Source organism: Orcinus orca, chromosome 8 (genome assembly GCF_937001465.1).
Source record: "Orcinus orca chromosome 8, mOrcOrc1.1, whole genome shotgun sequence".
NCBI lineage: Eukaryota > Metazoa > Chordata > Mammalia > Artiodactyla > Delphinidae > Orcinus > Orcinus orca.
The window spans coordinates 27,701,762-27,723,674 of NC_064566.1; the positions used below are offsets into that span (position 1 = coordinate 27,701,762).

Below are 21,913 nucleotides of genomic sequence, written 5' to 3' on the forward strand. Positions count from 1 at the left end.
CAAACATGACTTATGACTTATCTCCCCTGTAGTTTTTTATACTCTCTAAATATAATTTTTAAAGTAAACAAAGAGGGGCTTCCCTGGTGGAGCAGTGGTTGAGAGTCCGCCTGCCGATGCGGGGGACACGGGTTCGTGCCCTGGTCCGGGAAGATCCCACATGCTGCGGAGCGGCTGGGCCCGTGAGCCATGGCCGCTGAGCCTGCGCGTCCGGAGCCTGTGCTCCGCAACGGGAGAGGCCACAACAGTGAGAGGCCCGCGTACCGCAACAACAACAAAAAAAGTAAACAAAGAACCTTCAACTAATGATCGAGATGGAGATAATTCTATTCTGGACCCTCAAATCAAAATGTTAACAAAGAAAGAGTGGAAGCAGATCAGATGTTAAGAAGGTATGACTCTGAGCTTGCGGGTAAACCTGGGATTTCCTTCAATAAAGGTGGTTTCCACCTCTGTCTCCTTGTCTTGTTGAGATGAAATATGGAATTAGAAGGCACATATTCCAGGCCAGCTCTGGGCAGCAAACCACCAGCTGCTTACAAGACTTAAATTTATAGCACCTATAAAATGTATCCTTATGTACCTGCGTAAGGAATAAGCAGTCTAGAAGATAAGGAGTTTAATAAAAATCGCAGATACACACAGCCAGCTGCTAAAGGCTGGAACGGGAGTATTTTCAGCAGTGGATGTGCACTGCCATTGAATGCTTAAATCGGTGCAGGTGGGGCATTCCAAAAGCTTCTGCGGGATCAGGTTGCTCCAGGTACTTTGCAAGATTATGTTGTCCGTGAGTGAATGATTTTGTACAGGGGAGTCAGAGGACAGAGTACTCTCTTAGTCCCCAAGGATTCTCATCTGTTGTGACTAGCAAAAACCCAAAGTAGGAAGGATGGGTCACAGATCTGAAATCCACAGCCTTGCTGGAATGCCTTGATCCTTAGAAGTAAGTGACTCAGTATGATAAATACGAACTCCTCAAGCCCCTTAGGGAATGGAAATTTAAGAACCAGTTAGGTCAAAGATCAGGAAATTTATGACGATTATCTGCGGTTACAGTGTAGAGTGTTTGAGAATGGTTTAAGCCAAAGAATCCAGTGCCTGTAAATCTTGAGAGTGATATTAATACCTCTGTGAGCATGTGTGTACAACGTTTCTGAAAAGATTAACTGCAAAGGCCAGTTCCCAGGAAAGACAAGCAGGTAATTGGCGTTTAATTAATGAGAATAAGTTATATTAAATTAAAGACTTACAATCCTTGATTATTTATCTTCCTGTAGCCAGTGTGACAATCTACTCTTAGATTATTAACTGGGCACTGTTTTACAAGAGGTCAAACTAAACCTGTTCAGACTGTATAAATAAGAATATGTTTGCATCTCAACCATGAGAACAAAATGACTTTTAGGAAATCATGGAGGGTTTTTTTTTTAACATAAATGATATCTTAAAAATTAAATCCAGCAGAGCATCCAAGGTATTCTCAGGCATATTCCATACCTACAGGATCGAGAAGAGTTGAACTATTACGTAGTAGAAGGGGCATGAGCTTGAGGGTCGGTCTGACCTGAGTTAAGCCCTAGCTCAAATCCTAGCTCTGCCTCATATTAACTCTGTAGCCTTGGGCATGTTATTAAAATTCTCTGAGGTTCAGTTCTCTTATCTTCATAAATGGGAAAAAAATACCTACCTGGAATACATTGTTTTAAAAATTAAATACTTTAAATTTCCATGGTCCACTGCCTATGACATGGGCAGTGCTCAGTAAAAGTTTCTTTTCTTTATTTTCTCCTTCTTTTGTAGCACAGGATGACAGAGGTTAGAAAATTATTCCAAAACGAAGTTGAAAGATTCATTCTATTTGATTTTGACAATTACTTTAAAGATACGTTTATCAAGACAGGGTGATTTGTGGAAGGGATAGATATATACTTCAAAGGAATAGAATAGAAAGTCCAAAATAAACCCATACGAGTATGACCAGTTCATTTTTTTTAAACTTTTTATTTAATATTGGAGTATAGTTGATTAATAATGTTGTGTTAGTTTCAGGTGTACAGCAAAGTGGTTCAGTTATACATATACATGTATCTATTCTTTTTCAAATTCTTTTCCCTTTTAGGTTGTTACATAATATTGAGCAGAGTTCCCTGTACTATAAAGTAGGTCCCTGTTGGTTATCCTTTTTTTTTTTTTTTTTCAGTACGCGGGCCTCTCACTGTTGTGGCCTCTCCCCTTGCGGAGCACAGGCTTCGGACGTGCAGGCTCAGCGGCCATGGCTCACAGGCCCAGCCGCTCCGGGGCATGTGGGATCCTCCCGGACCGGGACATGAACCTGTGTCCCCTGCATCGGCAGGCGGACTCCCAACCACTGCGCAACCAGGGAAGCCCCTCCATTTTAAATATAGCAGTGTGTACATGTCAATCCCAAATTCCCTAAGTATCCTTCCTCTCCACCCCTCCCAGCTGGTAACCATAAATTAAAACAAACAAAACAGACCAAAAAATGTGAAAAATGAAAACCTGATAACACCAGTGTTAATGAGGATGCAGACCAACTACAGCTCTCATGCATTACTGATAGGATTACAAAATAGTACAGCTATCTGGAAAACAGTTTGGTAAGTTTCTTATGAAATTAAATGTACATTTACCATATGACGAACAATCCCACTCCTGGGTATTTACCCTAGCGCAATGACAACTCAGATTCACCCAAAAACCTGTACATAAATGTTGATTGCATCTCTTTTCATAAGCACCAGAACTTGGAAACAACTCAAATGTCCTTCAGTGAGTGAATGGATAAACAAACTGTGGTACATTCATACCGCTTAGCAATACTACTCGGAAGACTACTTGGCAATAAATCAGGCAATAGAAAGGAACAAACTGTTAAAACACACGACAACATGGATGAATCTCAAGGGCACGATGCTGAGTGAAAGAAGACAGTCTCAAAAGGTTACATTCTGTATGATTCCATTTATGTGATATTCTCAGAAAGACAAAACTATAGTAATCAATGGTTGCCAGGGGTTATTAGGGCAAGAGGACTATGCGACTCCAAACGGGCAGTATGGGGGAGTTTTGGGGGGATGATGTAATTGTTTTGTTCCCTGACTATGATGGTGGTGGTTACAAAAATGGATACATGTGTTAAAACTCAGAACTACATGCCAAAGATGTCAAATTGACTGTATTTTTAAATGCAATAAAATAAAAAGAAAAAATGATTCCATCAAGAAGTCAATCTTGGGCTTCCCTGGTGGCGCAGTGGTTGAGAGTCTGCCTGACGATGCAGAGGATGTGGGTTTGTGCTCCGGTCTGGGAGGATCCCACATGCCGCGGAGCGGCTGGGCCCGTGAGCCATGGCCGCTGAGCCTGCGCATCCGGAGTCTGTGCTCCCCAATGGGAGAGGCCACAACAGTGAGAGGCCCGCGTACAGCAAAAAAAAAAAAAAAAAAAAAAAAAGTCAATCTGACTTATGATAAATAAGACATAATACCCAGGAACTCTAAGGCTCTTTCTGTGAGCATAGTTTATTTATTTATTGGAAAAGTGTTTATTGAGCACTTCCTATGTGTCTACAGTGTTCTAGTGCAGGAGATGAAGTGCTAAACATAACGAACACTCACGGGAGCTTGAATCACCATAAGTAATAACTATATGGTATGTCAGATGGTATAAATACTATGATAAGGGAAGTAGGAAATTGGGGCCGGTAGTGTTGCCATTTTATATGTGGTGGTTGTGGAGAACAATTCAATCACAGACACGAAGAGAAGGAGCAAGCTATGCTCCTTCTTGGGATATCTTGGGATGAATGTTGCAGACAGAAGGAGCAACCTTAGATGGAGCTCCAATCCGGTACACAAGACTGGTCAGGGGAGAACCAACCACTCTCCTTAAAACCAGGTGGGAGGTTCCCAGAGAATCCTTTGCAGAACACTAGGGTTTGGATGAGGAACGCAATGTGACAACCACCAAGCCAACCCATCCCTGTACAGAGCTTATTTGGTTTGAGGTCAAGAAGAAATCTATCTCGGGTAAAAAAAATATCTCTTACCCAAGGCCAAAGATAGAACTCCTGTCGGTTGGAGGTATGCTTTAGGCCTAGCTGATAAAGCCAAAGTCACCTAAAGACCACAGAGACTATGTCCAGCGTGTGGTGAGAGCAGAAATCCATTTGTCCATTAGCAAAGACACAGAGGAGAGGAGACTGAGCACTAGTATCTTTCAGTGATGCTGTGGGTACTCAACAGGTGTGGTGGAGTGTCAAGACTGCAGCCCAGATGGTTCATAATTAACCTGAGAAAGAGAAACGACTATAGATGGGAGGTGATCCCCAGATTGACTACAGATGAAGGTTCCCAAACTCTAGGCATGGGTATTCAGAGAAGGAGAGCCTGGGAAGAACCCTAGGGTTGACAGAGGTCAGCAGGAGGGACAGAGGGCAGACTATGGCTAAGTCAGTAAAGCCAGAAACCCAGTATAGATGACAAGATAGTGGATAATGTGACTGGAAAGAAGCTAGTGGACATATTGAAGCCTGTTTGCCTTAAGCCCGGAGCAAAGCTGAAAATATCCCTTAGTATTGCTTCTTCTCTTTTCCAAGGCTCAGTGGCTGCTCCTTGAGCTCACTTTGAAGATGAGCAAACCTTAAGTGGGGAGCACGAAAATTCCCTCCCATCAGCCATTACTATCCCACACTCTTGCTGGGCTGCAGCTCAGGAAAATCCAAGGGAACCCGTCCCCTTTAAGAACCAATGGCTTACAGGGACTGGCTTCCTGCCAGCGTGGAAAAGTAGAGCAGGAGACGTTTAAAGCCCTGTTTGAAAACTGTCATTTTTCCATCAGCCTCAGATGGGGTGATTAATCAAGAAGCAATTCCGGAGAGAAGCCATCTTCTTTACCTACTTAAATCTCCCAGGTTAAGTTGTATTTTAAGCCCTGGTTTATTTTTAGACAAGTTTGTTGCTGTTGCCTAACCCTATGTTAAAGCAATTATTGTCTGCGAGGGTCATGCAGAGTTCAGTAGAACTGCAAAACTCACAGCCTTTAGTATTAACTCAAGCCTTTAGCAGCTTGTTCAGGGTCTTTTCCTTAAAGGGACAGAACAGTGAGAACAGTCAGCAAGGACAGAAACACACTTGACATTTCAAGAGACGGGAGGCTTCTTTTTGTGGCTTCTGGCAAAGGCCCCAAAATCAAATAAACAAAAAAATGGTTAGAGTCAAGTCCCATCCTCTACAGACCAGTGCCCCCAAAATATTGCTGAATTTGTTATTTGAACTTAAGTGAGAAATTAGAAATTCAAAAAGTGGAGGGAAGAGAATATTTCGAACACCTACTATATTGCCAGTTGCTTCACATAAGTTTACCTTAATTCTCACATCTACTCCTTTGATGTAATTGTGTATGATGTAATTGTATATGCTATTATTACACGTACTTTGCAGATGAGGAAACTGAGAGAGTTAGGTATTTTGCTCAAGATTACACAGTAACTGGCAGAGACCAAGATGAGAACCCAGATTGGTTTGACTAAGTACCTGGACCCTTTCTCACTACCAGCTGGCCCACATTAAAGCACAGCAACAGGGCTTTAAATGTCAGGGTAACTGGGCAGGTTGAATTTTTCTTCTTTTAGATTCTACAACTATACATAAGATACTCATTTCAGACAACTCTTTTTCCTTTGAGTTCTGTGTCTTTGGAAAATAATGAGAACTAATATTTAGGACAACATATGCCAGATATTGAAGCCAAATGCCACGATCTCATTAAATCTACGCACAGCACACATACACACATAATTAAAAATAAAAGAAGATTTAATAATCATCCCACTTTACAGAGAAGGGCGCTGGGGCTTAGAGAGTTTACATCTCTTGTTCATGTAGCACAGCCAGTATGTGGTAGAGCCAGGTTTCAAACCCAGGCATTTTGATTTGAGAATCTACTCCTACCTACTGTTTCATTCAGGCAATATGTTTTCCTTTTCCCCTACCCTGACTGATAGAGTTAAGCACCCATCCCAGATTTCTCGTGAGGAATCTAGGGGCTGACTGGCAACCTCACTGCAGAGTGTATGAGCCCCGCGAGAGAAAGGGCAAAATGACCACATGTGAAACCGCTGCCTCTTTAGCCTTTGTGTCTCAAGCTGCTTGGCCAAAATGCTGCTAAGCTACCCTCCACGGGGAAGCTGCTCTATAAAGGGAGTGGGGCCCAAAAGCCACAAGGCCTGTGGGTCAGACCCAATGCCCCAGCTTCTTTGAAGGCTCTAGACATTCCCTTCTCCCTCGCTTCTAGGACCTGCAATCCTTCTGTGGCATCACTGTGGAATGCTGTTTAATGACTGCAAATTCCTTCCATTCCAGTGTCCAGGCCCCTTTGCACTATAATTCCACACCCTTCCCCATCCTGGAGGAGAGTCTATTTCTCCACCCCCTTCAACCTGGGCGGTGTTAAGACTTGCTCTAACCCATCTGCTTCCACCCTCTTTGAGTGCTGTCCTGAGGCCACCATACAACGAAGCTGATCTAGCCGACTGGATAATGAGAGGCCAAATGGGAGAGAAGTGAGGCAGCCCAGCCAACAGCCAGCACCCACGACCACACAGGCCGGGGGTGCCCACCGTCTTAACCTTGAGCCCCGCTGACCCTCCAGCTGAAGGCAGCTGCTTGAGTGAACCCTGGCAAAACGGGCAGGGCAATCTTGGAGCCAATTCAAAGAATCATGAAAAAATAATCATTGTTTTAAGCCACTTTTGGGGGTGGTTTGTTACACAGCAAAGACTGACTGAAACAGTGCTCCTTTGAAGTTCAGAGCACTGTAAGGGTGTATCCTTGGTTAACACTCTTCTCTGGAACACTTCAGAGGCTGCCACTGTGTAATCAATGAAAATGATGCTCTCCAGAAGCCTGCCTCCACTTCCATAAATTCCTCCAGAGAACACTGTATGGTTTCAGGCCTCTTTTATACTTTGAGCAGCACAGGCAGGGCACCCGGACTACTAGACTGACAATATTGTACCAATATTTTAAAAGAAAGCTAAAAATCAAAATTAATCTTTCATTGAATGTAAATGTAATAATGTAATAATGTAATAATCTGCCAAGTAGTTGCCTACATTTCAACGCTTACATACAAAATACACTTAATGTGGCCCATTATGCTTGAATCAATGATACAGGATGTTTCTTCCGAAAGTTATATGATCTGGGGCCCCTGACAATCTTGAGTATCTTGGGCATTTTGTGTGCCGATGGACCTGAGAACTCTGTGTTTGGTCTTTAAGTTCTACCCTGATGCCCCAAACTCTGGCTGAGTTATACTATCTTGTCCTTGGGGAGAAGTTTTTTTTTCTTTTTTTTAGCTGCGTTGGGTCTTCCTTGCTGCACGCGGGCTTTCTCTAGTTGCAGCGAGCAGGGGCTACTCTTCCTTGCAGTGCACTGACTTCTCATTGTGGTGGCTTCTCTTGTTGCGGAGTACAGGCTCTAGACGCATGGGCTTCAGTAGTTGTGGCGCACGGGCTTAATTGCTCCGTGGCCTGTGGGATCTTCCCAGACCAGCACTCGAACCCGTGTCCCCTGCATTGGCAGGCGGATTTTTAACGACTGCGCCACCAGGGAAGCCCCAGGAGAAGATTAATTGAGGAGTTCCTAAAACTAAGTGTGCCCTATCTACCCAAGTTAGTTACCAAAAAGGCAATCACCTGGCTCAGCCAATCAGAGGCTTCTTAAGGCAGGTCAAGGCAACCAAATTCAGCAGAAAGGCCGTAGAAAAGCAACGGAGTGTCTTCTAGAGAAGCAGGATTGTGGGGACACAGTGCATGATGGGGTACAAAGATGAAGCCAGTAAGGACGATTTAATTCTTCATTAGCTAATTGAGAATTATTTGAAGTGTAAATCCCTCCTGAGGAAAGGAAGCAGGGAGCTCCTGAATTTCTGACTGTCAGAATCATAACCACAGCCACACATTTTATGAAAACATAGAAGCAAAACTGGCACAGCAGCTTAGCAGGGGGACCACAAAGAGCTCTTTCTGCCACATTAACCCACAGAGAATCGGCAATGCCCCAGATGCCATTTTCGAAAATGAGGATTAGCCACTTCTGCCTGAGTGGAGCTCAGCTCTCAGTTTGGTTCTGCAAGTGACCACACACCATGTTTTTTCTCACACTCTCTCTCCTATTTGGGAATATACCCAACCTTAATCAAGGGTCTCCAAATCCAGTCCATGTAGCCTAAAGGCTATGTTGGAGGAAGGGGTCAGCCTTACTGGAGGCCATTAGGATAATAAACTAAACTCATGAATCACTCCTGCAAGGCAACTGCTTGGTGGAAAGGCCCTGCTAAAAGCCAAGATTGCTCTTAATTTAATCTAGTACAGCCAGTCCCCTGGAGAAGTGCCCAGGGGTTGTTTATGGGAATAGGGAAGTAATCAATACACCATCAGAGAGGGAGCCAGATAATTTAGGTCATGTTCACCTGAGGGAGGGCAGACCTTGTAGAAAGGGCATCTATAACCGTGGTTGAGGGAGGGAGAGGAAGAGAGGACGGGAGGAAGGAAGAAACAAAAAAGAATATGTTAACAAGGAGAATTTGAACACTTTTGTCCTAATCAGGACAATGAGGAAAAACTGACAGTTTTCTTTAAAGATGTCCCCTGCCAGATTTATTATTCCTCAGACAGAGGTTTATTAAATGCCCCCTTGGTTTCTTCTCACCCACAGTTGCACATTCTGGAGCAGGCACTGAATCCCTGTATTGCATCCTCTAAACTTCTCATCCATAGCTTCTCAGCTCATTGATGGCAGCTGACAAATTCCTGTTCCAGCCCACAAGTGTGGAGGAAACTCACATGGTACATTTCCTTTATCTGTTGCAAAAAACACCTTCGGGTAGACACATCCCATTGTTCTAGATCCTGTTTGGGCAATGAATAAGAGAAGTAAGACCAACCTCAGCACTACTTGCTTATTCCTGCATTCAACAAATACCTTTCTACATGTGCAAGTGTATTTGTTTCTACCTTTTTAAAAGGTAATATTCATGCATGCTAAAACTTTCAGTTTTACAAAGGAGTTTAAAGTGTGAAATCAGTCTCCTTTCCACCCATCATAACCCTTTTCCAAGTACTCTGCCCAGAGGCAGCTCTTACCACCATTATTATTTTTAACATAAGATGACATTCTTGGCACTGGTACCTTGCATTCTTTTCTCTTAACAATACACTATGGACTTCATTCTTTGTGAGTATGTGTAGATCTGCCTCAGTGTTTTCAGTGGCCACATAAGATTCCATTTTATGTGCATTTAGGTTGCTTCTAGTCTTCTTGTTTCTTTTTTGTTAAATCTTTTGAGCTTCTTCAAGATTCGAGCATCTTCAGGGGATCTCGTCCCTGCCCTTGAAGACTCCCAATCTAGTGGAGGAGACAGGCGTAGAAGTAATTAATTGATAATTTGATTAATTAATGTTTGGGCTACACTCCTGACATGAATCCAGGACTACAGAGGCACACAGAAGACGCATAAATCTCCTTGGTGGGGGCGCAGAAGGCATCACAGAGGAGGGCTCAGGGATGCTCACCTGGTGGACATGCAGGTAAGGGGGCAGGAGGAAACAGCCTGTGCCAAGGTGGGCTTAGGCAGCTGCAAGAACGAGCGACAGGAGGAAGGGAGAGACTGCGCAGCCACTGGCCACCGAGGTCTGCAGATGGAGCTAGTCCCTCGTCTAAGCCTCAGCAGACAGACGCTCCCTCCTGCTTCTTCTCTCCCAAGTCCCCCAAGCAGCTCAATGCACAAGCCCCAGAGAGAAATTCTCCGGCCTAAGCCGGGCCTTCTGGGCATGGTGTTTGGAGTCCTCCATGGGAGCAGCGCCGGCCCCCTCGGTGTCCCCCTTCCCTGCGGGAGCGGAGGCGGCACTGTGCACCTGCCTCTGAATTGTGCTCGGCAGTTGCCTGCTGGGAGCTGAGTGGCACAGCAGGTGCCTCCAGCCTGCAGACAATTCCATATTTCAATGGAGCGTCGCCACCAAAGCTTATTATCTAGGGCACTAAAGTTTGGGATTAGGGGGATTCGGAATGATTGTGTGATTCTCCACAAAGCTTATCTTCTAATAGACCAGCTGCTTTATTAGGCCGCCCCCAGCCGCGCCGGGCCCTTCCCAAAGCATCCCGAGTCCCAGGCAGCCGAGGGGGGCCCTTGAAGGCGGCAGTGGCAGACAGCTGGGGGTATCATATCACCCTCAGTCTCCATCTGCGAGTGTTAAATTACGGGCGGCTTCCAGCTGGGCACACCCAGGCTCCCACCTTCCTCCCACAAAGCCCTGCCCCCACGTCAATGTCTGGCATCTGCCAAGAACACGACATGACCGCCCCTCCCCCGCTGGTCCCCACTTCTGAACTCTGAACGGGCCAAGCTTAGGCATTTGCCTGCTATTAGGGCATCACTGGCACGGGGTGACCGTGGAGTGCAATGGCGTGGAGGGCTGTGGAGAAGGGGGTTACCGTGAAATTTTCTGTTGCACGCGGGGCTCTGCTGGAAAGCGGATGGGACTGTGCACCTCGGAATCCCAAAGAAGCTGGCATGCTTAGCAAGCTTCTGAGTATTTTCCCCTAAACAGGAAATTAATTCACCCTTTGTTGTGATGCGGATCATTCCCACACCCTCCTCCGACCCACTGCGCTGGAGCCGAGCATGGGGACGGTGTCTCTTCAGCCCCTTGTGGTCAGGGGCACTGGACTACTCTCATTCCCTATCCCTCCCTGAGAGCTTCTTTCGTCCTGGGTCCCTGGCAGAATATCTGCTCAGAGGAGGAATTTATTAATAAGCATTGATAAGCATGCTGAGAGGAATAAGGGAGTCTGCGAATAAGTTTGAGACATAAGGAATGTGTGCCCTGGTTTTCCTATTCTGCAAAACACGAATTCTATCACTTTCTTTGCAGGACTGTTGTGAGGGTTAGAAATAAATGTGAGACAAGTGTAGTGTCCAACATTTGGCGTGTGCTGAATAAGTGTCACTGTGATGATGATGATGATGATGTGGTATTATTATTGCATTTGTTGTCGCTATGTATGACCTGTAAACACATTCATTACCATGGCTTCTATAATGATCCTACTGGTATGAATGTGGGCAAGAGATACACTCAGTCAGAAGGGCCTGACTGTTGTGAATGAGCTTGAGAGCAGGACTAAGTACTTAAGCAGTGATGAGAGTTACTAAAGTTTATCTAATCTGTGCTCTGTTCATTCACTTATTCGTTCATTTGACAACCAAATTCTAAGCCCCTACTATGCGTTAGGCACTGTTCTAAGCTTTGGGAAAACAGCAGTAAATGAGAATTTAAAAGTCCTTGCCTCTATGGAACTCATATTTCTTTGGGGAAGAAAGAAAATAAAATGTACATTTGAAAAAGAATTTCAAATTGTGATAAGTCCTACGAAGAAAATAACCAAGTAATGGACTAGAAGTTGATTGTCAGGGTGTGGTGAGACGGGTGAGTGAGCTGAAGGAGGGTGGCCATAGACAAGTCTCTGATGAGAAGACAGTCGAGTGAAGACCTAAGTGATGAGAATGAGGCAGCCTCATGAAGATCTGGGAGAAAAGTGCTCAGGCAGAGGGAACAGCAAGCGCAGAGCTTCTAGCAAGAGAGATGCCAAAGAAAAGGCCAGTGTGGCCAGAGCAGGTGGGTGGGGAGCAAAGGGAGGGGAAGTGACAAGTGCCGAATGATCAAAGTCCTTGGAGGCCCCGCAGGGGTTGGGATTTCATTCTTTCTTTTTCTTATCAGCTTTATTGAAGTATAATTGACAAATTAAATTGTAAGACATTTAAAGTGTCTATATTGTGATTTGAGATACATTTACATTATGAAAGGATTCCCCCCAACTCGTTAATTAACACATCTATCTATATAATATATTATATATATATACATACATATATATATATAGGTGAGAACATTTAAGTTCTACTCTCTTACCAAATTTCAATGTAGGATTTCATTCTAATTGCCATAGGAAGACAGTGGAAGGTTTTCAGTAGTCAAATTACATGATTTAATTTGTATGTTGGGGAGGTCCTTCTGGCTACTGTGTTCAGTGTCAGTGCACTTGCGTGAAGAGCCCTCACAGCATCAGTCAACACAGATGCCACAGCCTATCACAAGAATTCAGAAAGCCGGGACAAGAGGAGGCCTGAGCCGCCAGAGACCCGGATCTAGCAACGCACATCAACAAGAAGCCCAAGAAAAGCCTGTACTGAGGACAAGTTCATATGAAGTTAAACTATATTGACATCGCATTTCCTACAGGCCTGGGACTTTTGCTCCACTTAAATTAATACCCAGGGCAACTGTAAAAGTTTAAGATTTCGAGAAGAGCAAGCGATAACATCTGATTATCTTTTGAATTGACTACCATGTCTGTGGGTGTTTTTCCTAAGTCCCTGTCCCTTACACACATATTGCAAAACTTTCCTCAACTCTTTGTTCTCCTATGATTTGATATGAGGAGACTCACATAGGACAGCTGCTTCATAGGGAAGAAGGTAAGTGGCCCTCATCCCTCAGTTTGGAAAGCTCTGGGAATATTACACAGAGACGCATACAAGGTTTACTTGTATGCTTTGTCATTCTGTTACAATTCCTTGTGAGTCTGTGGTCTGGTGGGAAATATATAGAATTAGCAGTCAAGAAAGGTAAAGTTTGGTTCTGTCTCTGCTTCTAACTAGCAACACAAACTTAGACAAGATATTTGTTCTTTCGGGCCTCAGTTTCATTTCTATCATATGGGTCTAGATTAATACTTCCTCTCCAAACAAACAAACAAAACTTAGGTCTCCTAAACATAATTGAGAATCGGATGTAATTTTTAAAATCCTCCATAAACATCGGACTAGATATCACTTAACCTACGTACAAAATCTCCTGACAGTCCAAATAGGAGACTCCTGTCTATACCTGCTTTCATATACTTCACACACATTGCTAACACACTTGGTTACTGATTCCTAAACTCACTACATAGCATTACAGAGCAGAAGTAGATTCAAAATGAGAAGGATTCTTGTGTACTGTCATCAAGGACATAGGATGCCATGATCACTGGGTACTGGGACTGTGTCACTGTTTTTTGTAATCATTATTACATCTTGCATATACCAGGCACTGAATATAGACGTTTGCTGAAATAAAATGGATGCTATCAATTGTAGCTATTTTTTGGGGGGGTCAGAAAACTCAAGAATTCAAACAGAATTAAATAAATGCCTAGGTGAGTTAGGGTAGAGGAAGAGAGCCTGATACATCTTGAGCCTTAAAATCACAGTGGTGGGCTTCCCAGGTTGCGCAGTGGTTGAGAGTCCGCCTGCCGATGCAGGGGACACGGGTTTGTGCCCCGGTCCAGGAAGATCCCACATGCCGTGGAGCGTCTGGGCCCGTGAGCCATGGCCGCTGAGCCTGCGCATCCAGAGCCTGTGCTCCGCAACGGGAGAGGCCATAACAGTGAGAGGCCCGCGTACCGCAAGAAAAAAAAAAAAAATCACAGTGGTAAAATATACAACAAAGTAATAGTCAACCATACAATGATGATCTTGTACTCCCAAGAAATAGCTAGATTGCGGACAATCTTTATAAAGGCTCTCTTTATAAAGGCAAGAAAGGCTTTTATACATTTCAGCAAAAATTCATTTAGAGTTTTAAAAATCCAAACTGTCAGTTATCCAGAAGATAGAGATATTTAGAATAAATTATTTGTTATTTGTTTTTACACATACATTTTATTGACAACTTAAAATATACCAGAGAGAATCAGGCATGACATAGACAGACAGGGTCTCTTGCCCTCATGAAATGTGCATTCAACTGAGAGAGCCAGAAAATAAGCAAGTAAACACAGAGAAATACATAAGGAATTTACCTTAGGAATCTTAGTGATTCAGGGTCTCCTCTAATAAAACCTCACAGGTCCATCTAAGGAGCAATTAAGAAATTATATGTGAATGTGCTATAAAAGTTAAACGCACTCTCACAATGTAAGTTTTATTAGTAATAAGTGGTATAAAGAAAACTATCAGTTATTAATGACCATCTTATTGCTATGTATTCAGATTTGAAAAAAGGAAGTAAAAAAATCAAATCGCAGTAGTATATGAATAGTGTGATTTGACTTATGATTGCGCATTGGAAAGAAAATCTCTTCGAGGGCTTTCACTTTTTAAAAACACTTCTATGATGTTTGATTTTATTTTACAAGGGACTTGTATGGCTGTTGTAATTTAAGTGTTTTTAATGCAAAAACAGTCAATGGGATGTTCACGGGCCCCTATAAATAAGCACGTGTGCATTCAAAAGAACCAGAACGTGTGTAAGATGGTCGCCATTAAACATGCAAAGTCTGTGCTGTATCTAGCTTGGGTAATGAGGTAGAGAGAAAAATTCACCAAGATGAACTTGGAGATACTTCCTTTAGCACAGAAGGCAGAAACATTAATTGATGGATGTGATGCCCACGCAGGATAACACATTTAGCTCCCGAACATGACAGCTTTAGTTGGTCAATGTAAAAATAAAATGCAATGAAATGAAAGCCTCTTGAATTGGGGTGATGGGGGAGAAGAGGAGAGAGAATTCTACTGGGCACCAAATATTTGTAAGTTTTTTTTTTTTAACATCTTTATTGGAGTATAATTGCTTTACAATGGTGTGTTAGTTTCTGCTTTGTAACAAAGCGAATCAGTTATATGGGCACCAAATATTTATTTTCCATTGATACAAGGACTTTGGTCTCAGGGCAAAAATCAGGATAGGACTTTCTTCCTTTCTTTCCTTTTCCTTTCTTACTTTGTATCTTTTTTTTTTCTTTCATTAAATAACTTTACTCAAGATGAAGTATAGAAAGGAGGAAAAATGTTTTACATTTCAAGAGAAACGATTTCCACTGGAAGACACAACACAAATCTATCTCTGGGTTTTCTTAGGTGGGTGGCTGGAGAAACATGGTCATGATTTTAAAGATCATAGTCAAGGTGAACAAACATTACACTGAACTCATCCCGAGGCTCCATTACTACAGAAGAAAACAAATCTTCGTGATCCTGACAAATCCAAGCTGAACACTGCCTGCCTAGACAAATCCCAGCTTATCAATCAGGCTGCTCCGAGGAAGCTAATCCCTAGCGCCCCAGCCTGCCTGGGATTCACTGCTCACTCTTTTGCTCGATTTTCTCTCCTCTGAGTACACAGATTATATAAATGGTGTGGCCATCAAAACAATTGGAAAGCAAACAGGCCAAGGTGAGAAAGATGCCTAGAGTGTTTCTGAGCAAGATTTAAGATTCTCCTGCTCCCAGGAGCAACAATTTGCATTTACCTGGAGCATCAAAAACAGCCCTAAAGGGCTTCCCTGGTGGCACAGTGGTTGAGAGTCCACCTGCCGATGCAGGGGACACCGGTTCGTGCCCCGGTCCGGGAAGATTCCACATGCCGCGGAGCGGCTGGGCCCGTGAGCCATGGCCGCTGAGCCTGCGCGTCCAGAGCCTGTGCTCCGCAACGGGAGAGGCCACAACAGTGAGAGGCCCGCGTACCGCAAAAAAAAAAAAAAAAAAAAAAAAAAAAGAGTCATGTACCACAATGTTCGTTGCAGCTCTATTTACAATAGCCAGGACATGGAAGCAACCTAAGTGTCCATCGACAGATGAATGGATAAAGAAGATGTGGTACATATATACAATGGAATATTACTCAGCCATAAAAAGAAACGCAACTGAGTTATTTGTAGTGAGGTGGATGGACCTAGAGTCTCTCATACAGAGTGAAGTAAGTCAGAAAGAGAAAAACAAATACCGTATACTAACACATATATATGGAATCTCAAAAAAAAAATTGTTCTGATGAACCTAAGGGCAGGACAGGAATAAAGATGCAGACATAGAGAATGGACTTGAGTACACTGGGAGGGGGAAGGGTAAGCTGGGACAAAGTGAGAGAGTGGCATACACTACCAAATGTAAAATAGATAGCTAGTGGGAAGCAGCCGTGTAGCACAGGGAGACCAGCTCGGTGCCTTGTGACCACCTAGAGGGGTGGGATAGGGAGGATGGGAGGGAGACGCAAGAGAGAGGAGATATGGGGATATATGTATATGTATAGCTGATTCACTTTGTTATAAAGCAGAAACTAACACACCATTGTAAAGCAATTATACTCCAATAAAGATATTAAAAAAATAAAATCTAAACAAAGTATTTGAACATAATAAGTGCTCAGTAAATTGTATTATTGTTATTACTATTACCTTTGGGCTAAGTATGGTCCATGTTCACCAAAGAGTGTAAATTAGTATAAGAAACATACAGCAATGTTAGAATGAACAGATCAGAGGTCAACCTTGCTCACAGGTATAGATCTTATGACCCTTGCCTATTTAGACCTATTGTACCTACTTGCCCCTTCTTAGCTGACCTCCTTGGAAATGACCCCTTGCTTTCCTAGGGGGTCTCTCAGACCTTTAATTTCCCTGGTTCCCCCTGCCAGAACTATCTAATTGTGACTGTCACCTGGAATTCCACAGTGTTCTATATTACATCATCATAGGTTCAGCAAAGATCTCTAGTCATGAGAATATTCACATTGCATAACAGTCACTGGATTATCCCGTCTTAAGAATAAAGAATATTTCCTACCAGATCTCTTGGCTGGACTTCTGTTGATCCAGACTTCTATTTTGTACTTTTAACAAAGTGAGTAAGTAATGCGGAAAGATCCAGGCTACTGCCGTCTGAAATGGCATCTCCAAGCAGGGAGCTGCCTACTTGCAAACCAACCTCAGAATAAACCAGTAGAATGTTTACCTATCTGCCGTGTTAGCATTTTCTGGTAATAGTCTTGGGAACTTGTCCCATAGTAAAAGATCAAGTTGATTAGGGAGCCCCCTTCCCTCTGCCTACACACAGACTTTTAAAAATCAAGCTTTAATGTTTGCAGAGGCTTATTGATATTGTCCAGCTCTGACAACCCTAGTTCCACTACCAGACCTGTTAGGAGGTGACATGGACTTAGCAGTGCCTTCGACTTTCATTACTCAGCCAGATTGTGGAGTCTATCAATTATCCTAGCATTGACAGTCACTGAATTAACTGGTGCCTTGGACGAGGACAGTTTTACCCTATGTTGTTCTGACAGCTGGTTTTGATATCGGGAAGTTGTCAACTTCCCCTTCAAGGGAGCGGTGGGAGGGACGGTCGAGTGAATCAGGAGAGGACATTTCGGAATTTTTCCCCTACTCTCAGCAGCCGCAGGCTGTCCTCCTCTTAAATAGAACTGCTGACATTCTGAACCTGAGCATCCCAACACATGTCAGACTTGCACAGAGCAATCTACACTGCATCGGGCTGACAAATGAGAGAAAGACCCAGAAAAGTTCACGAAGTTATTAACACTGACCTGGGAAACCTTTAGCAATGATTTCAAGTGCCTTCAGAGGCCAGTTATACTCACTGTGCTCCACTCTCCTGGGCTCATCTGTCCGACAGGAGTGGAATTCTCATCCTGATCAGGAGATAAAGTCGCTTCAGTGGGACGTCATACATGCGGCAGGTTCTAGTCATCTTTATTTGAGAAGATGTTCAAGGTGTAGAGATGCAAATACTAAATAACTTTTAAGGTCCCTTTCAACTTTGAGTCTATGATTCTAAAGCTTTTTGTAGCTTCCACAACAACTTTTTGGAAATCTCCTAACCAGGTGACTTGTGCTAGTACGAAAACAAAAACAAAAACGGAGCAACCTCCTGACTTTCTCTGTGACTGGGAAGAACTCACATCTTTCTCTGGAATACTGTAAACTGCCTGTAAGATGGGAGAAGTGGACATCCTGCAGCTTTCAAATATAATTTTCCAAGATAAGGCAGCTAGGAAGACTGGAGTAGTAATCTGAACTCTGGAAGATAAGGACAGTTAACCCAAGTCATTATGCATACATCCCCCCTGGGTTTTTGCTGGGTGGAAAAGAAGAATCAAAGTGCTGATTTCACTGGGCCTCACTAAGGCCAGGTGTTAACTGTTCTCTGCTACAGTCATTTGGTATAACTACTCTCAGGCAGTAATGCTGACCATGTGAGTTAACAACTCAGTAGGTCTGCGATCGTCCAGGATTGAGTAAGGAGTGCTGAGCAGTAAATGTAATCCACAATCCATAACATTAAGCCTGGTGGAGAAATGCAGTTCAAGGACATTTAAAACAGTTAAGCAAGAAGAAAAGCAAAACTGATATTCAGTTACATTTTCTGCGTGGCGTGTTGGGTGCATGGTGTGGAAGTGACCCCTTGAAAAGGTTAATGGCAAAGCAACTGCCTCCACCTTTAGTGAGAAGCTGGGTCTTTCCTTTAGGAGGCGATTAGGTCTTTGGGAAGCTTGTAGAAGGTGTTTCTAGAAACTGTCTGCAGTGGATTCCCTCTTGATGGCTGAACATGCCAGGCCATTAATCTCCCTTCTGAAACCTCAGTTCCTCTTCATAAAAAGATTGTCAGCTTCCTTGTTTTCTGTCCTCATTACTTGGACAGAAAGTAAGAGTCTACTGTGAAAGCAGTGTGAGGGCATAAGAAGGGGGCCGTGGGTACATCAGAAAGGAAGAAGCAGAAACTCTAGGCATCAAAGTATACCTGAAAATTCATTATGCCCAAACGGCCTTGCAAGCTTGGGCCCACACGACAATAGCCATGTCAACTGATGGTGAAGCCTTTACTTAACTATCTCCACTGTCATGGAACTCACTACTCCTCATGATTTCCCTCTTCATCTTTGGAAGGCTCTGAATATTAAAATATTCTTCTTAAACTGACCTGAAATCTGTTCTCCTGCGACTCGCACCATCAATTAAATTTCTGGCCCTCTGGTACCCTATGAAACAAATCATCTTTGCATAACAACACTTTGAAAATAACTAAGCCAGCCGGGATAAATCCAAGTCTTGTAAGACCTGAAGCTTATACAATTTCAGAGGCCCTCTTTCATAAAAGTGATACAAAATTATTAATACAAAGTTAGGTACAAAAGTAAATATTTATTTTGAATAAGAAAATAAATCTCAAGAAATTACACATTTTAAAAAGCTGATAATAATCCAAACATCACAAAGCCAGAAAAAGAGCATAATAATTGTATTAATTAATTGCCCAACACACCTCTGTGACATTGTGATTTATAGTAAGAAATATATACTTGGTCTACATCCCCATTCCGGGCATAGAGCTCCTAAAAGCCTCAGAATCTCCTAAGTGATGAGAAAGATAAAGGTGTGTTTTATATTATATTATGAGATGACTTTTGGAATGCACCTAAGGATGAGGGCTGGTTGGCAGGAGAACCAACCACATGATTAGACGGTTGGAACTTTCAGTCCCACCCCCCTGCCTCTGGGGAGGGGAGAGGGGAGGGAGTGGAAGTCGAATCAATTGCCAATGGCCAATGATTTAATCAATAATGCCTATGTAATGAAGCCTACGTAAAAACTCAAAAAGACAGGGCTCAAAGAGCTTCTAGGTTGGTGAACGTGTAGAGATTTGGGGAGAATGGTGCACTCTTGAGACGGCATGGAAGCTCTGTGCCTTCTCCATGCCTTGCCTGTGTATCTCTTCCATCTGGCTGTTTTGGAGTTCCATCTTTTCAGGAATCTAGACCAGGAATCTAGACAGCAAAACCTTTCTCTGAGTTCTGTGAGCTGCTCTAGCAGATTAATCAAACCCAAGAATGAGGTTGTGGGAATCTCCAATCTACAGCCAGTGGGTCAGAAGCCCAGGTGACAACTTGGACTTGTAACTGGCATCTGAAGTGGGAGGCAGTCTTGTGGAACTGAGCCCTTAACCTGTGGGATCTGATGCTATCTCCAGGTAGATAGTGTCAGAATTGAGTTGACTTGTAGGACACTCTGGTGGTATCTGAGGATTACTTGGAAAAATCCTACGACACGCTGGAATTGGGGTGCTCAGAACTTTTACCTCTCTAATACTTCTTTGTTCCTTGCATTTTGGGGGATCAATATTCTGAATAACTCTTTATTTGACAACAATTTTGCAATATCACTTTCTAAGGGAAAGAAAAGAAAGATAATTCAATCTTTCCTCACATCAAAATTTGTCTTTCATTTTTGATAGACTAGGAAAGGTTTCTTTCAGCTACACCAGTTGTGATGGGTGACATGAGTACACTTTTAGGGTTGGTGTCAAATGTGGGAAAGCCCCTACACGTTTCTTTTGTATATGAGCTCTAAGATTTGGAAGAATTTTTCATGGACCAACTCCTGGCTCTTTCACACCTTGTTTCTCTACTTTACCTATAAACGTCTGATGCCGGGCACCGTATGTATGACATTTTGGGAGTGCCATACAGCCGCCGGCCTGTATCTTCATGACACACTTGATGATAGGTGAGCAGTATAATCAGTGAAAGGCAGATTCCGAGAAGCCATTGTTATCCCAGTACAGCTAGCCATATTTAACTGTATATAGAAGTGAGTGGGGGCTTCCCTGGTGGCGCAGTGGTTGGGAGTCCGCCTGCCGATGTAGGGGACACGGGTTCGTGCCCTGGATCCCACATGCCGCGGAGCGGCTGGGCCCGTGGGCCATGGCCGCTGGGCCTTCGCGTCCGGAGCCTGTGCTTCGCAATGGGAGAGGCCACAGCAGTGAGAGGCCCGTATACCGCAAAAAAAAAAAAAGAGTGATCATTTTATAGCCTATACATATGTAAAATCATTATGTTATATACCTGAAACTAATGTAATGTTATATATTTATTACATCCCAATTTTAAAATTTTATATAAATGTGTAAATAATAAATAAATAAAGGAAAATAAACACACAACAAAGAAATGAGTGCGAACCACAAACGTATATCCCACTACATCCAAACTAAATGTATTCCTATCTCAAGCTCTCCTTAGCTGGAACTAAAACTATGGTCACTACTCCAACACCCTCCCGACAAAGGGGCCTGGGAGGGAGGGGAAGCCCACATGAAGACAGTGGCCTTAACCAATTATAATTACAATATCTTACTTTTGCAGATGTTATTAAAACTTGAGACCATGGGAACATATGATTGGCCCCCTCCCTGGATCTTAGGAGGAGCCTGTACAAATGAGGGGCTCTGAATCTTAAGCTTCTTTAGCAAACACAGAAACCTGCCTCTGCCTGTGAGTCCTGAAAAAGAAATAACTTCCCTGGGATAAAAAGACAGCAGTTCCCCTTAAGACTGGTCCTAGGGTCAGTGAGGAGTGAGAATGGCAGAAAAACAGTGGCATCAGACAGAATCAGGAAGTGGGCCACGCATCCATGCTGTGGTGGCTGTGGCTTTGGGACATGGCACAAAGCATGATGCGTTTACTGACAACTCGATTGATCCTTGCTTTGGGGGCTGTGGTATTTTCTTCCAGTAAAAATCCGGGTGACCCCAAGGCATCAGCTCTGGAAAGAGAAAACTGGCAGTAAGTTGTGTCTCATGAAGCCAGGATAAACCTCAGAATCAGCTTTACTTAGGAGGGAAAAGTGTGTGTGCCTGCGATATGAAGTTTTCATTGAGCATATAACCAATTAGTTTCCCATCCCTTGAATGCAGCGTGAGAAGAGAAAGGCTATCTAGAAACTCGGCCCTGCATTTCGATGAAGAGATGACACGGCTCCTCTCCTTTTGTACTTAATGTATGTATACTGGACTGTGTTGCTTGTTCTTTTGCTCATTTGTTTTAAATAAATGTATGTTATCTTCCCATCTGTGAGTTTCTCAAGGATAGGGTTGTGTCTTATACTTAAAAAACTACTTTTGTATCCTCAGCATTTTTTAACATATGTTATACATAGAAGACATCAGATAATATTTCTCATTGAGAAACTTTTACATGTATTTAGATTAC

The 21,913-nt window shown here is 43.2% G+C and overlaps 1 long non-coding RNA gene across 2 annotated transcripts; it reads right to left on the bottom strand.

The window, feature by feature from the left end:
• Nucleotides 1–7,119: 7,119 nt before the first annotated feature.
• LOC117197540 (uncharacterized) lies at nt 7,120–20,678 on the bottom strand. Of its 2 annotated transcripts, XR_007478991.1 has the most exons (5): nt 17,507–20,678; nt 13,929–13,981; nt 10,515–10,622; nt 9,213–9,428; nt 7,120–8,925 (listed from the first exon to the last, which is right to left on the bottom strand). It is a non-coding gene; the product is annotated as an uncharacterized LOC117197540 (long non-coding RNA). The 2 variants fall into 2 exon arrangements; XR_007478990.1 differs by lacking the exons at nt 10,515–10,622; nt 17,507–20,678 and adding an exon at nt 16,453–16,606.
• Between the last annotated feature and the right edge of the window lie 1,235 nt (nt 20,679–21,913).